The 20,136-nt window shown below is 38.8% G+C and overlaps 1 protein-coding gene across 8 annotated transcripts in view; it reads right to left on the reverse strand.

Annotated features, from left to right (window-relative positions):
• The window catches only part of RASGEF1B (RasGEF domain family member 1B), a 563,361-nt gene that overhangs the window by 33,917 nt on the left and 509,308 nt on the right, over nucleotides 1-20,136 (reverse strand). Inside the window, exon 1 of one of the 8 annotated variants that reach the window (XM_058547362.1) lies at nucleotides 830-945. The exons of the other annotated variants lie outside the window; for them this stretch is intronic. The gene's annotated coding sequence lies outside the window, so the exon portion shown is untranslated. Of the gene's footprint in view, nucleotides 1-829; nucleotides 946-20,136 lie in introns of those variants that run through there. 8 annotated transcript variants of the gene reach the window in all.

The raw sequence follows: 20,136 nt of genomic DNA on the forward strand, positions 1-20,136 counted from the left end.
AGCCCTCCTATTTCATCCTTTTCTCTTGTACAGCATTGAGTTCTTCCCACGGTTCTCCTAGAAAGAGGAGCCTCCCTCATGCTAGCTGCCTGCGAGGCTCCCAGGTACCCCCAGTAGACCTTATTATCCTTCGGCCAGGTGACCCGAGGCCGTGAGCTCAGGCAAGAGCAAGGGTACCCGTGTGTCCCAAGTTCGCCAGCTGAACGTTGGGATGAAAGCATATCACCTCATCAGTGGCAAGCACATGATTTATGTTCCCTGTCCCTTCCTAAAGCCTGACCTTAGATTATCAGGCTCCGACACCCAAAATAAACAACATACACACACACACACACACACACGAAACTAGCCCAGAAGTAGAAGGAAACAATCTAGCTGTGTACGGGAAGAGAAGAGAGGATGAAGAAAGGATGAACGCGACTACAACTCAGACAAATGCTCAAAAACTGTACCAAGATCTCGAAACAGAAGGCCTGGCTGCGGGATCAAGGAGAAAGAAGCAAGGCAAAACGCAAGCCTGTCCCGCTCGGGCCCCAGTGGCTCAGCCCCGCACCTGCTGGCACCGGGTCCGTTCCCCGGGCAGCGCCAGGCGCCCTCGGCGGCCGGGCAGGCGACTCCCCCGGTCCCTGGCTTTTCCCGGCCGCTTTGCGCCGGCGAGCACTCGCTCGCCCCGGGGCGCAGCCGGCAGCCGGGGCGCAGACTGAGACCCGGAGTCGCTCCGAGCGCAACTCCCGGGCCGCCGAGGAGAGCGCAGAGCGCAGCACGGTCGCGCGTTCCCGCTGCCAGGCTTCGGTTCCCGGGAGACCTGCCTGGCCAGAGAACGACCCACCTGCAGACGGACCCCGGGTCCTCGGCTTCCGGGCTGTTTGCCGTGCGCCCACAATCGCGACCAAAAGGCAGGGAGCGAAGAGCGCGGGAAGAAGGAAAAGAGAAATCCGTCCAACCAGTCGGGCGCCTTGTTTATACTGAAACTACGGCCCCAGCCGCTGTGCACACCCCCTTCGCTCCGAGCGCCCGCCCCCGCAGCCAGCCCCGCCCCGGCACGCGCCGACCAATCACGGGGCAGCTCACCGCCCACCCCGCCGCCGCCTCCAGCGCCGAGGACCCGGCCCGCGCGTCCCAGGGGGCTGGGGCTCCAGCCGCGCGGTGCCCGGGTGCCCGCCCACGCCGCGGAGCCGCAGGAGCCCAGCGCAGCGCTGTTTAGGCTCGCGCCGACGGCCTGCGTTACCTCCTGAGTGCACCTGCTCGGGGCTGTTTGTGCAGTCATGTGTATGTGTGCGTGTGTTCATTTACCTGTGCACCTCCTGTAAATACCGGCCCGACTCGTTATACAGTCTCTATTACCATAATTATGAGCTAAAGGTTACTGTCCATGTAACTTTCAGAACAGAGCTGAGAGAAACCACAAGAACATTCGCTCAGCAAATATTTACGGAGAGCCCGAGTGCCAGGCGTTGTGCAAAACGCTGGGGGCACACTTCAGGCAAAAGTAGCCTGGTGCCTGCCATTATGAAGCTTACAGTCTAGTGAAGGACAAACGGTAAGCAAATGGTCACCCACACAAAATGTGAAATTGCGGCTGTTAGAAGTTCCACAAAGGAAGGAACCTGTGCCGTGGAATATGACTCTGGAGGCAAAGCGAGGAGGCCAGTCCTCAGTCAGGGCTGGGTTGTCACGGTAACCACATACTCTTATCATTGGCTACTTGCTAACTATTTTAGGAAAAAGGTAAAAACCTCAATACTTCACTTTGTACAAATAAAAGGAGGCTGGAGGGAAGAAACGATGGAAACAACGGAAGAAAGGGACCCAGGGAAAGAAAAAAGCATCAGGAGACTCTCTTGCCAGCTATGTGATCTTGAATTAGTAAAGTAGCTTTTCTGAGCTTGTTTTCCCACATATAAAACAACACTGTTCACACCTGTCCTATAGGACTATAATTAGGATTACTGAGATAGAGGAACTCTTTCTGTCCCTGCTGCATCTTCCCTCCCTCCCTCCTCCTTCCTGGGGTGGAAATAGTCATCTTGAAGTTCATCTTGCCTATTCTTAGCTGAGTCCTTCCCTCATTTTCTTCATCTGTTCCTCCTCTCACTTCTCTTCCTCTAATTATACTCCTTCCCCCTCTCCTGCAAATGGTCTTGCCTGACTCAGAAATTCACTCTCCCCTCTCTCTGCAGTTGAGAAAAGAAGCCATATAGCCAAGAGAGGTTGGCCAGCCATGCAGAGGAAAGCACAGAGGCTGGGGCCGCCCAGCCCAGCTGTTGTGGTTGTGCTGGTTGGCTAGTCTTTCCAGCTCAGTTTTCCACCCTGATTCTGTAACAAACAAGCCAGATGAGGTTGTACAAGTCATTTACAGTCTTGAAATTCCTGGTCCTGTAGCAATAAATTAAAAGGGTTGGACTAAATCAGGATTTCTTAATGGAAATATTTGACATATCCTTTGTGACCTCTGGATACACCCTCCAGCCTGGAAGATTTTGCCTAGTTTTACTTTCTGGAGTTTTTCTCCACCAAAACAAAAGATGTTTATTTTAGTTTTTCAAAATATAAAATGGATACTATGATAATATTGATTCAATGCTTTACCAAACCACATTCTGCTCCCCATTCTGGCGGATGCCCCAGGGCCCCTTCCAGCTCCCTATATGAGAGGGAGTAAATACATAAGGGGACAGCTCCAGAGCTGGGTGGCCCAAACCCTAATCCTGTCTCTATCGAGTAGCCAGGTATCAAACCTTAGAAAAGGCACCAAAGGATTCTGGGCCCCAGTTTACTCATCTGAAAATAGCAATCACGGTTTATAAAAGTAACTTCTTCATAGAGTGTTGAGAAGGTTAATTAAAGGAGATAATACACGAAACAGGTTTGGAACAACGTCCCTCAGAGAAGCCTTCCCTGACCCCCCTATTTAAAATTGCAGTCACCCCCACTCCACATGGGCCTTCCTGTTTTGTTGTTGTTTCCTCCATAGGACTTACCACCATTTAACATACTGTATATTTTACTCATTACTGCCTCTCTCCCCTCGCCAGAATTAAGCTCCGTTAAGAGCCAGGTTTGTTGTTGTCATTGTAGTTGTTTTCCTGCTGTATTTCTGATCTCTAGAACAGGGTCTCACACATAATAAGGACTGAATAAATATATGTTGATACAACTAATTATTTGATGAATGCCTAGCACATGGTAAGCACTCAATAAATAAAAACTGTTATGATGATGCATCAATTATTCTCTATCATGAAAAGAATTTCTTTCCATTCTCCACTTCTCATAGTTGCTTTCTGATCTTTTGACGCCATTGGCTGAATTCTTATCTCTGTAAATGTTAGGAAGCTCAGTAATACCAGCTGAATTGATGCAAATAGAGCCCTGCTGAGTAGGACCTCACTTGAGTAATAAAAATAGCCACCTGCATTGAGCTTCTGCTATAAGGCAGGCCCTGTGCTAAATATTATTTTTCTTTTCCTTTCCTCTTGGAACTCAGGTGTACAAAATTAGAGCAATCACCGTGACTGATCCATGTCCAGCACTCTTCTTTTGTTTTAGTCTCTTTCATTTCCCACCAAAAATCCCCATTTTCACCATCCCAAAGGCACTTACTCTTTCACACTGTATTTAGTGTGAGTTTTTCAATCCACCTTCATGAACAATGATGGCATTGTTTTATGTGAGTACCACATGAGTGCATTTACCCAAATGTTATTGTGCAATCCGTCTCATTTTGCTTCTCACTGTTTTCCGTCTAACTTTTGATTTTGATCATCTATCCACGTGTTGATGCCATATGTTGATGTTGTTCACTCCTTTTACCCCTTGTTGAGAGTTTCACCATATTTGTTTTATGTTTTTTACTTACATTATCTTTTAATCTTTTATCCTCACCAAAAGAGAGATGGGTACTATTCTCTCCATTTCTGAGATGAAGGCATGACACTTAGGAAGGTAAATAACTAGCCAAGGCCACACAGACAGCTGGAGAAGCCATGAATTAAACCCATATCTCTCTGATTCCAATGGTTCCATCTCCTGCACTATAAAATGGATTTAATTACTTACTGTAAGATTTATGAAATAATGTCTGAAAAAAATCTTCCACCATTAATTTGATTCATTTTACATGTCCAAGATATTGCTGTTAAAACTAGTAGATATGTATATTTAAATTAAACTAGAGGCCAGTTGTTTTCATTGCAAAGCAATGTTTATCATTTGTCTCAGAGATAACAAGTTTAATATTATTATTTGTGGTTTATGATTTTCTTAAAACACTTGAACTTTAAATGAAAATCTCACAAAGCATAACTGCCTTCAGATATTTAAAACTTGTCACATGAAAGAGGAATGAGGCTCCAGAACACCAGATAGGACTAAGGAGGAAAAGTATAAGAAATGGGTCACAGCTTCAGCATAAGAGGAACATGAACGATGTCCCAAGTGGAATAACAGCCTTTTTCAACATTGAATTCCATCTCTCTGAATCCTAAAGGGCCTTGTGAAATGGCCAAGTAACTCTCCAAAACACTTCCACATTTTCTCTTTCATTTATTTTCTCAGTGTCACTCTGGAATAGGGAGATAAACATCCAAAGATACGGAATCTTAGCCCCAGTTTATAAAGGGAAGAAAACAAAGGCATTGGTCACACTACTTATTGGCAGTCAATCTAGACCACAGCCTCACGGGCCTTCTCACTTTCAAAGCCAAGGAAGACAAACTCGCTTTTGGTAAGTATGATGTACATTGCCTCTCTTGTATTTTGACAAAAAATTACAAGAATTTTATAAAGCAAAAACATGAAGAATGATTGGATGCAATTTGGGGAAAATCATTTAACAGTTCCTAAGCAAGGTATGTTAATATAACTTTGCAGCTGGGTAACTTGTCCTATAACATCTCTGAACTAGTCACAGCTTCTCTGGAACACACAAACCGAATTATTTCTTTGAACAGTTAAGAAATAAACAAAAACCTATGATACCTAGAGTACTGCACCGATACCAAAGTATTTATTTTATGTAAAAGGAAAAAAAAAAAAAGTAATTGCTATTGCAGGGAGTATAGATTTAAAGGAAGAGAAAGAAAATACAACTATTCCACCCCCACCCCCACCCCTTTCACAGAGGAGAAGGAAATCCTATAGTGGGACAGCTAGGTCAAGACTAAGAGATAGTTTGGAGCCATAGGACTCATTCCTTGGGTTATGGGTTCCATTTCTTGGGATCCTCTCTCTTCGGCCTCTCTCTCCCATGTGGCTGCAATGACAAGATTAGTTACTGCGCGAGATGTTGGACAGGCCAGTTAGACTGGCCTGGCTCCAGAACTCAGAGAAAACCCCTTATCTTCCACTTGCTTTTTACTGTGCTTTTCCTTAACTTCTCTTTCCTCATCATCTGAGAGCCTAGAGTTAGAGGGGGAAGGAGGCTGCTTGGCATGCTTTGGTTTCATGCGCTTTTCTTGAGTAAATGGGATTCTGTCCATGGGCCAACCTAGCTTACTAGGGGGCCATGTTGGAATTTCATAGTAATAAAAAGTGTGTATGTGTTTGGCATTGACCTCTGTACATACATTTCCCTGGAACCTGAGAGAAGGCTGATGAAGGCAGGACATGAAGATTTAGACATTCAAGATCCTGAGTCCCTGCCCAGTCCCATCAATCCCTTCATAACTATACAATGAACCCTGCCACTTAGAAGGAATTTTTGTGATGAAACACATGATTAGGTCAGCCTTGGAATGGTCATCTCAATAATAATTCTCAACATTTGTTAGATTTTACAATGTGCTTTCATACCATATCTCATTTAGGAAGAACATTGGGTCTGTGGGGGTCATTCAGTTCTAACAGTTGGCATTAGAGAAGCATATATTTTCCTTTCCTGGGATCACTAAAAATATTACAGACAGCTATTCATTTAAATTTGCTAAGAAGATTCTCCTAAATAGAAGAGAATTGACTGGAAAAGATAACATCAGGAAAATCTCTTCCACATATCCATGTGATCCTCTATCACTTTTTATCTCCCAGACCTTAAAGTTGTACAAAATAATGTAATGACAGCATGGAAAATTTCACAACAGATATAGTAGGTTTTCAAAGTCCCCTAAGAAGATGTAAAAAATTACTATCTCTTCATTTATATTAGACAAGAACTGCTGAAAGGCAAATTTATTATTTTTCCTTTATAAGCATTATTATTTCTCTCATTTGTCAATTCTTATTTAGTCTTACAAAGTAATTATTTGTAATATCCTCAGAAGGGATATTAATATTGAGAAATAATATAACTTAGCCTGAACATAAGGTCATGACACAATCTCATGATCCTTATTGATTATAAAATGCATAGTGACTTATTTTTTTCTGCACAAATATTTCATAACCTTAAACATGCATCATTTTGATAAGATGTATCATTGTTTTGAGTAGAAATTCAACTATGTTTAATATTCATTTATTTAGATAAATATTCTTCATTCTGTAAAATCTTTATAGTGAATAGTAAATGTTAACATATTTCTCTATTTCTAATTTCTTTTTCTAGAGGTTTTTGTCTGGTTTCTTGTGAATGAGTTGATCTTATAATGAATTAAGAACAGGTTTTTCTGTTTCAAATTCTTATGCCTTTTAATGTTAAGTCTGATTATTTTGCTAGAAGATCCCCTCAGTTTTGACTAACTACCAATCAATGTCCTAGGACATTGAGTGAGAAGGGAGAAGGGAGGAAATGAATAATAGAATAATAAAATTTTAGAACTGAGAGAAATACTAATAATCATCTACTTTTATTTTCCCCCACCCCCCTGCCACCAACCAAGGCATTTTTGAGATTAGGAAATTGAATTCTAGAGAGGTGAAATGATCTCTCCAAGGCCATCCAACAAGATAATGGCAAAGTTACACAAGTTGAAGAGCCTGGATGATAAGCCCAACACTTCAAAAACTACGTGATTTTACTTCCTAATTATTCCTGCAGGAGTGAAATCTATGGAGCTACTTTGACATTACAGAAGTACAGTTTGTTTTCAAATATTGATGACATTCTCTATTGAATACTTCTTGATAAAATAATAAATGAGAATTTTCTAGATGTTGCTAATAACTTTTATTAGAATTCTCTAAATATTGCTAATACCATTTATCTTATTTAATATTCAATATAATAAAACAGTAAACCCGTTGCTTTATCATTAAAGTAACCATGGTCTAGACTATTAATCAGACTTCATAAAGTACATTCAAGAAATTATGTTGATCAAAAAGTCACTTTGCCACCCACCCGGTGGTGTAGTGATTAAGCTTGCATGCTCTGCTTTGGTGGCCCGGGGTTCATGGGTTCTGACGTGGGCACAGACCTACACACCGCTCATCAAGCCATGCTGTGGCAGGCATCCCACATGCAAAATAGAGGAAGATTGGCACAGATGTTAGCTCAGGGCCAATCTTCCTCACCAAAAAAAAAAAACAAAAAAAAAAGCTTCTCTAATAGGCATTTACTGTTTTCATCATGAAAACATATACTTAAGGTATTTTCTCTTTAATATAATAAAATAATTGATTTTCGTAAGACTATATCATCTTTTAAAAACATTATAGGGCCAGCCCCAGTGGCCTAGTGGTTAAGTTCAGCATGCTTTGCTTTGGGACCCAGGGTTTGGTTCCCAGGTGTGGACTTATACCACTCGTCTGTCAGTGGCCATGCTGTGGTGGCGGCTCACATACAAAAAGAGGAAGATTGGCAACAGACGTTAGCTCAGAGTGAATCTTCCTCAGCAAAAAAAAAAAAAAAAAAATTTAAATTACAGCATTGTTATAGTTTCTAGATAATTCTGTGAAGTGTAATTTTGTAAAATGCCCCAAAATTCATTTGACACAGGGATAATCATTATTTGCCTAGAAAAACCAGCATTTCTGTACAATATATTTAGATACTACTATGGAAAACATAATGCTAAATATATTTTCTACACAGAAACAAATGGGGCAGATCATATAATTTAACTGTATTTCACTAGTGAATTAGAGAGAATGGCTGTCTCTGGGAAGGAGTACAGGTGGGACTAGGGATGGGAGACAAAGGGGACTTCAACTTTATGTGTGGTGTTTGATTTCTTTCATAAGGAAAGACATAAAGCAGATATGACAAAATGTTCTTGATTATCATTTGTGGGGGGTGAGTACACAAGTCTTTATACTTTTTTTTTATTTTGTAAATTTCTCCAAAAACCAAAAGATTTTTATAACCAAAATTGGATATTTTCATATAGCTATACAACACAACCTTAAACTTCTATATTTAAAGCTTACATTTTAAGGCAATATATACTGGTAAAGTTATTGTTTTACCTTTTTCCACTGACTGATTAATCCCATTTGTAAAGTATAACTATCAATCAAAAGTCCAGAGAATTTTATTTGGTCCCACTATACAAAATTATGATACATGAAAAATGTGTTCAAGAATGCTATGCTTCTCACATAATTTATCCAAATGAGCCCCGTCCTGCTTTTTGATGTGCTTGTATCTCCTCTCAGAGAGTGATGTGTATTGTGAGTAAACATACAAGAGAGCTTTGATTCTCGACTGAAACCTGCTTTAGAGTCAGATCTCCCACAGGCTAACACTACTAGCATATGATTAATGTTTCCAGGGCCTAGAATTAACTAGTGATAATTTTAGAATCTACAATTATCCACATAATTGTCTCCAATTAGCTGTCTCTGAAGAGTGGTCAAGAACTAAAGGAAAATGGAGGTTGAATATATGGATATATCTCCGTACTAATGGAATGATCCGTTTACTTCAGGTCTGTTGAGAGAGTCAAGGTGTGTGTTTGGATATGTGTTTGGACGAGTAAATGGGTTGAAAGAATATGGCTGTTGCTTATAGGGTGAAGTTTGGAAAGAGTTGGAAGACAAGAGGAATTTTCCGGCCCAGACTATTGCTCGATGATTTTAAAGAGATTATCTCCGAAGAAAAAACATGTAAGGAAATAAGCCTAAGAAAGACCAAGGCCTTCTCGATGGAGGTATGAATTGAACACCTCTCACAGCAAGAAATTCATAACAAAGGGTCAGATAAAATATCTCAGTCTGGATAAAGTTCCCCAGACAAATAAAACATTTGTCTTAAGTTCTGTTTTGTTTTTTAATAACTCATAACAAACTCCTTTTGAAATGCTCTGCCTTCCTGAGTTAAAAGTCAAACACCAGCTGTTATAAAAGGCAGTTGTGAACCCAAACTTTCTAACTTCCAAAACACTAACAACAAATTGTATTTTTTCTCAAAATAGTTGAACTAGGACATACTGTTTTGAAAATATCTCTAAATAGATGTGATTTTGGTTAGCCCTGGCCCTGCTCTTGCATTAAGGCTAATGGCAGACACATTGTCATTTTTTGATTCAGAACACACAACAAAATAAAAATGAATGTGAATTTTGGTCTGTGTCTTTCTATTGGTGAGGAAAAAACCCATATATATTGTCAGAACCAATCCTTTAAAGTATATCACAATGACATAAATTCCAGGAAGATCTCACCTGACAAGTAAGGTGTCTGTTAGGGTTCATACGTTTTTATAGGAGTTTTTAGGTTTTTTGTCTTTCTTTTATTTCAAGATTTGCAAACTACATAGTGGTGAAAACTTTTTACTCCAAATTTTGGAGTAATCAACCCATGCTTCAAGGGAGAGGGAATGTTTGAACCTGTTAAACAGGAGTTCTTTTAGGGAGAAACAACCAGTATATTGAAATAAGTCATTTGCCAAAAAGGCTAGAAGAACTTGTGCCAGAGAATACAAAATGAGGGAGAAAATGCAAAACAGGACAGCCTGGTGAGAGTAAACAGTGGAAGGGACTCATTTTCTCACCTGTGGAGTGAGAGCAGTGACCAAGATTTCAAAGGGACCTTGGTCAGAATAAAGAGGATCCTATATAACTTGGCTTTCTATTGGAGAAGTTAACATCTCAGATTCTTAGTTTCCTCAACTGTAAAATGAGGGGACTGGATGACACGATTTCAGAGGTGTTTTCTAGCTGTTAAATGCTACTTCATATTAAGACTGTTTTTAATTGTTAGTTTTTAGACTGGTGCCATCTGAATACCTCAGCAGCCAGCCAAGAAGGAGGCTTGAGGAGGCCCAGAAGTGGTAGACTTGACCCAGCCCCACTGACTTTATGATTATGGGCATAGCCTTTCCCTGGAGTTCAAGGTCTGCATTATTATAGTGATCAGGATGCTTGAAAGAGTCCCTGGGGATCTGCTTTCACTTTCCCTAAGGCTCAGCCAACACTAGAGGCAGTGGCTGCAACTAAATGTACCACAGCCTGGTGATACCTCTGCTCTGGGTCTGCTCTGGTCTCAAGTTTAATTAAACTTGAGATTCAGCTTCGATGATGGAAGATCTGGGACTAACTTCTTATCCAACGGATATGCATTCCATATAGGGTGACCAATCGTCTCCATTTGCCTGGGACTATCCTGGTTTTAGCACTGAAAGCTCTATGTCTTGGGCAAACCCTCAGCTCTGGGCAAATTGGGATGGTTGGTCACCCTAATTCCTCAGATATGTACCGAGAACCTTCTGTGGGCCAGGCCCTGGAAAAGGCAATGGGAACCCAAAGAGAACAAAACAGACAAAGTTCCTGCTGTCATGAGGCTACCATCCAGGTGGGCAAGACAGGCATTAAACAAGAGAATAAATAAACAACCAATCCTTAAAGACGGTGATCATTACTGGGATGGAGAACAGCTGTGGGGAGAGGGTCAAGGAAGGCTCCTCTTAAAGCAAGACCTGAAGGATGTGAGTTAGTCACAAGTATTGCCAGGACAGGTTAGTTCTAAGTCATGTCTGAGAAGGGAGATGCACTTCAAGAAAATCTTAGGAGAATATTATCACTCTCTAAAATTATCTTATTTATCCATTTATATACTTAACTTAGAAATAGATTTAGAATACAAATTCTAATAGAATAATTAGAATGAAAAGCACATGCAAGCAAAGACCTTATCTATAACTCCAGTGCCCACAACAATACTTGGTATATAGTAGGTGTTCAATATCTACTGAATAAATAAATGAGTAAAAATATTGCTACCGTTTGATCTGCTATGTAGCTCTCTGAAACTCACTTTCCCTGAATTATTCCCCTTTTCTCAACTAGCATGTCCATAAAGCAGATGGAGTTATAGATCCTATGGGCCATGGAATGCCCATAAGCTTCAGGCTAGGGCTATTCTGAGCCAGTCTGTGCTTACTGGATCCAAGAGAGATTTCAAAGCCCTTTCCTTTGCTCTGTGTCCACGTATTGGGCTCTTAAGATGTTAGGTGCTCTGCTACCTAAGACAAGGAGAGATAGATGTCATAGTTTTAAGTTTTCAGCTTTATGATGACTTGCCTCTGATGGTGGTATTACTAATTAAAAGAAGGCAGAGGTCTAACAAATTCACCTTTTCCATTAGGAAATTTCTCACCTCCCCTGAAATAGCTCACCCTTATGATTTTCTCATTTCTGATCATGGTACTTTTATTCTCCTGGTCACTCAGGCTTGAGACCTCAGAGCCCTCTTTGCCTCTTTACTCAAGCTTGTTTCCTACACCAAGTTAGCAGCTATATCCTCTTGTTTTCTGTCCCCTAAAATTCTCCTTACCTTCTCTTGCCATTTTCTGTCCCATTGCATTCAGAGATTAGAGGCTAGCCTAAGAACAAACATCTAATAAATGACAGAGCCCAGATTTGGACACAGGTGTGGGCTTGACTCCAGACTATGGTCTTTGCATGACAAGGAGGACACGGTCTATAGAGCAGACACATAAACATTAGGTGGATTTGCATTGTAGTAAGTGCTGTAATTGAAGTGCAGCCAAACCTCATGTGCTTTCCATTACCACGTAAGTGGTTACTGTGTAGTTTGGGGGCGGGGCGATGCTGTGTAATGAGTAAGATCACCCACAATGGAAACAGGAACAACTCGGTTCAAATTCCGGCTCAGCATGAATTTGAACAAGATGTTTAATCATCACAAACGTTAGTTTTCTCATGTGTGAAATTAAAATAATAATGTTTGTTTTAAAAATTAAAGAATATCATGCATATAAAGCCATTAGTACAGTATCTGGAACATAGAATTCAATAAATGGTAGTTAATTAAATATAATTATCATCACTATTCAGCAGCCTCTTTCATCTTTAATACCTCAGCCTCTTCCAAACTCCTTAAAAAAAATCCAACTATATTTGCTTATCTATTTGTGTGATTTAATTTTGTGTTGTTGAAAAGCCATTTGAAAGTTGCTGACACCCTTAAATACTTTAGCATGCATCTCCTAAAAATAAAGACATTCTTGTACATAGATACTGATCTATCTAAGCACCTAAGAAAATCAACAATATTAACTAATATCATCTAATTTCCAGTGTATATTTAAATATTTAAATTTCCTGAATTGTCCCCAAAAATTATTCCCAAGGATTTTTCGATCCAGGATGTAATCAAGGTTAATGTGTTATATTTGGTTGTTGTTTCTTTATTCTCTTTTAATCTATATCAGTCCCCATCTGACTCCCAGGCCTTCTCTGCTTTTCTTGTCTTTGCCTTTTTTGAAGAAACCAGGCCATTTGTCTTAGACAAAGTATTGCTTTCTGGATTTGTCTGATATTTTTCTGCAAGGTGACATTTAACTGGCTCTTTTATCCTCTAAGTTATCTATAAATTGGAATGCGGGTCTTAAGGTTTTATTGTTCTCAAGTTAAACATTGTGGCAAGAATGCTTCCAAGTTGATGCTATGTAGTTCACATTACATCATATCAAAAGTTCCATGACCACTTCCTCTTCAAAACATTTTGTGGTTTCGAAGCTATCTTGGGGTTATGGCTAGACCAATAGTTTTCAACTCTGGCTTCACGTAGAATCATCTGGGGAGTTTTAAAAAAATTCGTTCCTGAGTTGCACCCCTAGAGTTTCTCACTTCAGACCCAGGCGTTTGTATTTTTGTAAAGCTTCCCTAGGCGATTCTCATTGTAATCAGGGTAGAGAGGGATTGGTTTAGAACACAGGCTCTGAGAAGGCAAGGGGCATGCCTTTCTCATTTACTAGTACATATTCTCAGTGTTCAGTGGAATGCCTGGTTCATAATTACTGCTCAATTATACATGCTGAATCAATTAATGAATTAATATTCAGCAAATAGGCAATGATCCTCCTTTCATACTCTAGCTTTTCCTTTGTTTCTAAATGGTGTACTGTGAAGCCAATAGGTGGATTTTATAGCATGTTTAGAGAAGTCAGAACATGCCACTGTTTTCCAAATTTCTGAAAACTACATATCGATTGAAATAGAATCATTTTCAAACTTCAAAAACAGGAAAACAGAGCAAACAGAGCTATAGCGTTAGATTCAATCTGTGGCAGACAATTCTATTCTTTTTTCTTTTCACACTACCAGTTCTTATTGTAAAGAGTGGTGAAATGACTCTAAAATTACTTACAGAGGAAGAAAGATTGGGAGTTTGTCTTCGTTGTACTTGTTGTTTCTTTCAAATATAACTGAGCAAATTTCAACCATGTGGAGAAGTACAATAGCAAGAGAAGGACTTTGGGTATAGTTATGCTTCTATTAGTTCAAATTCAACTTTGGCCAAATATTAAAAACACAATAAAAAGATGCATGATTCATTAGGGCTTGCCAAAACTAACCACCTGTAGCTTCAAATACAAAGGAGATAAGAATGGCCACCTTCTAAAAAAGAAGCCTATCCCACAGCAAATTTAGGAAATAGTGAATATACACTTATTTATTGTACTTCTACTAAATGAAAATCATCAACAACTCAAGAGAAAATCAGCAAAGGATATGAATACACAGTTTGTATCTGAAAAGGCTTTTACACAGATGAAAAATGCTCAATCTGACACATAATAAAAATGTAAATTAAAACTATACTGAAATATCTTTTTCTTTAACTATATCAGTTTAGCAAAAATCTGTTGTGGCAGATTACAAATGCACATACCTTTTCATCCACCAATACCAGCTAAGGAAAATTATCCTACAGAAACACTCCACTCATTATGTGAAATAACACGTGAACAAAGCTATTCATTTCCTCAGGTAGAAGATTAGAAGAAACTAACAGTCCATCGTTAGAGAACAGGCTAAATCAGTTTTGATATATTCACAGAATCAAACACTTTGCAAGTATAATAGAAAATAATAAGGAAACTATGTACTGATATGGAATGCTCATAGTGTTTAGTGTTTACTGAAACAAGGTACAGATTATTATGTAGCATATGCTATAATGTGTATAAAAGAAGGAAACAAGAAGGAATATATATTCATACTGTATTATTTTTTACATAAAACATTCTTTAGGCAGGTAAACAAGGAACTCTTGGGGAGGAGATGGGAGCTAGGCAGGTGGATGATGGTGAGAGGAAGAGACAGGAAGGAAACACAAGACACCTCTTCATACTTTATCATGTTTGAACTGTGTGAATACATGACACATTAAAAAATTAAATATTCCTAAAAGGCCTACCAAAAGTCCTGGGAAAATGTATTTTTTTAAAAATAGAAAATATCCCAGTTATTTTTATAGTCTTATTCTATTTGTGGAGTTTCAGATTAAATTCCATTACTTGTCAATTTCACTAAAAATGAAACTGAAACTCTGCATACTTCTCATACACCCAGATCTAAAACACGGACTCAGGGAAAAACTCAGAAGAAAACCTATCAAGATAATTTCCAATCTTGATTTTTGTTGTTCTACAGAATTTAAAAGTTTTAGAATACATTAAAACATGCACTATTTAAAGTCCAAACAGACCCCTGTTGAAAGATATCCATTCCAAGACTAGTGTTCCCATAAAATTGGAGTAATGATGTCATAGTAAAATTAATCTCTTTCTCCCATGGAGCTCTCCATGGAATCCACAAGAGATGGGGCTATCTCACAAAATGATAGGGAAATTCCGTCTAAGAAAAAGAAGTGATACTTTCTTCACAGGCAAATCATTAAGGTGAAAAGGAATTGTAGTATACTCATTTGGCTCTCAGCATCTATTACTTTCAGTTATCAGTTCTCTTTCTGTGTGTATTATATTACAAAGAGGTATGGGACTGTTGCTGTATCTCTAGCACTTTGCCCAGTGCAACACATACAATAGGGGGTACCATAAAAGTCTGATAGACCACAGTAAAATATATCTGTGTTCTAGGGTCTCCGTGACTTTGCCAAGTCATATATCTTCTCCCTGTCCTTGCTCAATTTCCTTGTCTGGAAATAGAATGATAGTGCCTCACTGGAATACTTCAGAACTTTGATATGGTGACCAAATAGTACAATAAATATGAAAGACTTTGGAAAGTGTATATTGAAAATAGTACTATTGTTACTGCTATTACGACAGAGAGAAACAGGGCAGAGGAAGGAAAAAACAATTCCAGAATATGCTTCATGGAGAATTAGTCTCACTTTTACAGATGAGCTAAAGGAAACCTAGATAGCTTAAATAACTTGCTGAAAATCAAGTAGTCATTCATAAGCAGAACTGGAGACAAATTCCCATTCAGGTGTTATGATTGAATGTCCCATTTTTCTACTACTCTGCTTTTATTACTTTGAGCCTTGAGAGCACATGGAAGATGTGAAGAAGGGAAAGGGCCACGTGATGATGACCCTGGTCATAGGAAAGCTGGAGAAACACTGAAGAAGTGATCAGAGAAGGCACAAAAGGATAGTAGAGTATTGGTCAAGTCCTGGTTGGGGTGGTTATAAAAAGGAAAATAAGAAAGAAGGGGGTAATAGAAAACTAACTTTTACTAAGCATATCTGACTGACCAGGGTCTTCAGAACTTTATCTCATTTAACTATCACAACAATCTAATTAACGTCATCTCCATTTTCTAGTTGAGAAAACAAGACAAGAAGCAGTTAGCAGACTTACGCGAGACCAGATAGTAACAGGTGGCAGAGCTGTGATGAAATCTGGGACTGTGGGACCCTGGGTCAGGCCCCTGATCACTCTGCCTCATTTCACAATTATTGATAAAGATTCTAGAGAATGTGGGCCCAATGGGAGAGTATTAGATATTTTTTAAAGACTATCTATAATACATGTTCAAAATTTAAAAATAATTTTATCTTCACTAAATATTTTCTTTCTGAACTTATAGGATGAAAGATAAGTAAATATCTTGAGAAAGACTCATGTTGGGTGTTTTCTGTTTGAGAGTGAAAAACCTGGGGCCACTTCTTTAAGAGTAACACTTTTAGGATCCTCCACAGCAGGGGGTTTGAATCAATGAATAAATACTATCACATGGCAGTTGTAGGGGAGCAAAATTTGTTACCCCAAAATATGTCCCCTTGGCATAAGGATTATTTTAGGCTAGTTATTTTTAACAAAGAGCAGACATGGGAGAATCTCTGAAAAGCAAGTAGAAGTTATCATTTATAAAAGACATTTACCTTTGTAAGGGAAATTTCCCTTTGTAAGGGTGTCTTCCTCCTGTACCAGGAACAGGAGGATGACTCAATCTCTAGAAACTCTTATCCATGGAGAAGGCAATATATGCAAATAAATCTGCATAACAACTTTACCCGTTTACTGTGCTTTTCCTGGTAACCTCCCATAATTGACTCCCCTCACCCCCAGTGGCTTCTTTTCTCTTTAGCTGAAGATGGTATTTAAGGTGGTAGCTTCAGCCATTTGGGCAAATTACTCAGTTTTCCTGGATCTCTCCCATGTATACAGGAGGTATACATGTTATTAAACTTCTGCTAGTTTTTGTCCTGTTAATTCATCTCATGTCAATTTAATTCTTAGACCGGCCAGAAGAACTTAGAAGGAGAGAGGAGAAATTTTTCTTCCCCAACAGTTGGCATAGTTGGCAGGATCACCTTTACTGGCTGGGACACTGCTCGCTCTGGGACCGCTGCAGCTGAGAGATCCTGGGACACCTGACAAAAGGTGGCAGAAGGTAAGTTCTTATCACATCATTCGCTCAGATCTCTGCCTGCAGGGTCCGATGGAAGCAAGAGTGGTGAGTTTTTTTTCCTTTTCTAAATTTAGATTAGCAGGAGAAAATATTTGTGGAACTAATTTCTTGGGCCTAGCAACTCTGATATTTTGGTAAAGAGTACTCTCAGTTTTTATTGATCCTTTTCCTCCCAGAGATGGTCACTGTTTTTCTTTGTCTCTATCTGTTGTGTTGTTTGTCACAAAGACGAAAAACCATAGGGTAACGATGCAGGCATAGGCCCTATGAGCCTGTTGTTTGAGCCCATATGTAAAAACCAGATGAGGTTTTTCATTTTGTCTTGTTCTATGTCCTGAAAGCTTGGCTTTGTGACCAGTAAGAATGTTCTCTCTGGTCTCTGCCATCCAGAAGGTGCACTTACCAGGGTGCATTGGGTGGCCAGTCGAATAAACTGGGGTTCCGACACATGAAGTCATAAGCAGCACTCTGTTTGTCCTGTCTTGCCAGCACTCAGGGGAGTTTATCATAAGAGGTCCCAGTCCGTAGGGGGCCTTTGTCATCTCAACTTCTGTTGCTGACTGCCTGTGGCAATAAAGGGCTTTTGCTTTCTTAAGACTATCCTTGGGAGTGAACTATCTGGATTTTGTGAGCGCTGCATCCTTTGTACTCTCTTGTGGGATGTTTCTTGCATCCTTGGTTAAGCCATCAAAAGGTTTATTGGCTTGAGTCACTATTAAAATTAATAGACCCTACTTGCCAATGGCAAGATGATGGGTCTTTTAAATTGGGAAAACTTCTAAACTAAAAAAAGTTTGAGAGAGTTCTCAGTCTAAATAATTGACCTGAAGTTCTAGAACATAGAAATCTTTTGATTTCCATCTTAGTTGGAAATCTCTCTGATTTAAAGTAGTGAGTTTAATTGGATGGGTGGGTCAATCTCTTGATATTCAGGCTAGAACTCAGTTCTTTGAAGAATTGAAAACAACTGACTTTGTCTTGCAAATCTCTACAAAACCAGAAATATGGCTCTAGAAGCAATTCAAAAGCTCACCTATCTTTACCATCCTCCAAACCTCCCCATTCATCTCAAAATACTTGTAGATATTGGGATGTTAGAAACAGAATTGTCCTGCACTTAAAATTTTGAATTGCCCTAGACCTCTGATAATAGGCAAAACTGCCCCAAAAACTCCATCTTGGAAAAAACTTGAATACTTTTTCCATGCCTTTGTATTGTACATTTTTTACCCCCATCTTCTCTAGGACCTAAGAGCCATTCTTTGAAATGCAAACTTTAGGGAGAACTTCCTCATCAGAAGGAAAAAAAAAAAGGGAGGTATTTGGAAATTGAGAAAATGAAAAATCTTAAGTGTCTTCTCCACAAATATTAGTAGCTATAAGGTCTCTGTTTGCATCTGTCTGTATGTGTCTATATATGTATGTTGTAGATGTGATTTTTTTTTTTTACCTCTGGATGGTATTGCCAAAATTAATTTGTAAAGAGCTCCATTCAGTAGGCTTTAAAACAAGCAAGCACTTATATAAATAAAGGATTGGGCAATCTAAATTCTCAGAATATAATAGAAACTAACCAAAATGAATTTCAGGTTCATGTGATTTGGGAAAATATTAGGTATTAAAGCTACTTTATTGATTTAATTAAAAGAGACATGTCTTTAGAGATATCAACAGTGGATATAACACAGATAAAAAACTGTTATTCTCTCTGTGTTTACTAGTCAAATTCATGCTATCTCTGTTGAAAAATTTGTCAGCAAAAACAAAACAACTTAGAATGCTGGCTGATTTTGTCTAATGTCTTATGAACTTTTTGTGGGTAATCTAAACATAATTGTTGGAAGCAAATGATTTAGATAGATGTAAGAGTTTATACATAAACTTTTTAGCAACAATTATATTTTATGGTATATGTACTTTAAAAATAGCTTCCAAAGGGGCTGGCCCAGTGGTGTAGTGGTTGAGCTCAAGCGCTCTGCTTCAGGGTCCTGGGGCTCCCGGGCTTGGATCTCGGGCACAGACCTACACACTGCTCCTCAAGCCAGGCTGTGGCGGCAACCCACATGCAAAATAGAGGAGGATTGGCACAGATGTTAGCTCTGGGCCAATCTTCCTCACCAAAAAAAAAAACCCCAAAATAAAACAAACAAACAAATAGCTTCCAAAATCTTTTGGGTAACTTGAAACCTTAGAGTTTTGCTAAGTTAAGTTAAGTGACGGGAATTCATTGAATGTCTAGATCATTTCCAAATAAAATAAAATACTGAAACATTAACTGCTAAGTAAATCTAGGTTTATTTACCTTTATAAGACCTCTTATTACAGAGGAACTAAAGATACTTGGGTCTGTTAGTAAACATGTTTTATGTCACGCTGAAAAGCATGTTTCTAAAAATTATAAAGAAGTATTTATAAAATTTGCCAAGCCATAGAATGCTAATATAAAAGATGGATCACAATTGCTTACTTCTTAGTTTTCACTAGAAATTAAGGCTTCTAAGGTTAAGAATTCTAATTAATATATGTAATTAAAGATACTGTAAATGATAAGGAAAACCACTCTGTATGCAAGGAAAGTAAGTTGTGTTTTTAGATTAGAAAAGGTATGAGTTATGGGAATGCATTTTGTTGAGGGAAATGAAAGTGACTTTGTCCTAAAATAAAGCTGGGAACAAAGAAAATGAAGGACATACTATGGACATAGAAAGTTGAGGGGGGAGAGAGAGAGAGAGAACCCTGTATAGTCATGTTGGCTAAAAAGTGATTAATTGTAAGAGTTTTTAAGATTTAATCTTTAATATCAATAGTATACTTATGTAAAATAAAAACTTAATTTTCTTTCATCTGCTGAAAGGAGAAGGTTTGCTTGGACTATTGGTTTGCTCTTGATAAGATATTTTGAAAAGTTTTCTTTACCTTTAAAGTAATCTGCCTAGAAAACAAAAATTCTGTGTTTAATCAAAATAATTTTCTGTGCTTTACCAGGTCTTTGATTGGTTTTGCTCACAACTATGTAACCTTCTGTATTTGCCTTTGAAATCTTTTATCATCACTTTGGTCAAATGGATAATTAAGGATTGTTTCATAGTGACCTATGATCCTATTTGACTAACTGTCCAAACCTTTT

Source organism: Diceros bicornis, chromosome 8, assembly GCF_020826845.1.
Source record: "Diceros bicornis minor isolate mBicDic1 chromosome 8, mDicBic1.mat.cur, whole genome shotgun sequence".
NCBI classification, from domain to species: domain Eukaryota; kingdom Metazoa; phylum Chordata; class Mammalia; order Perissodactyla; family Rhinocerotidae; genus Diceros; species Diceros bicornis.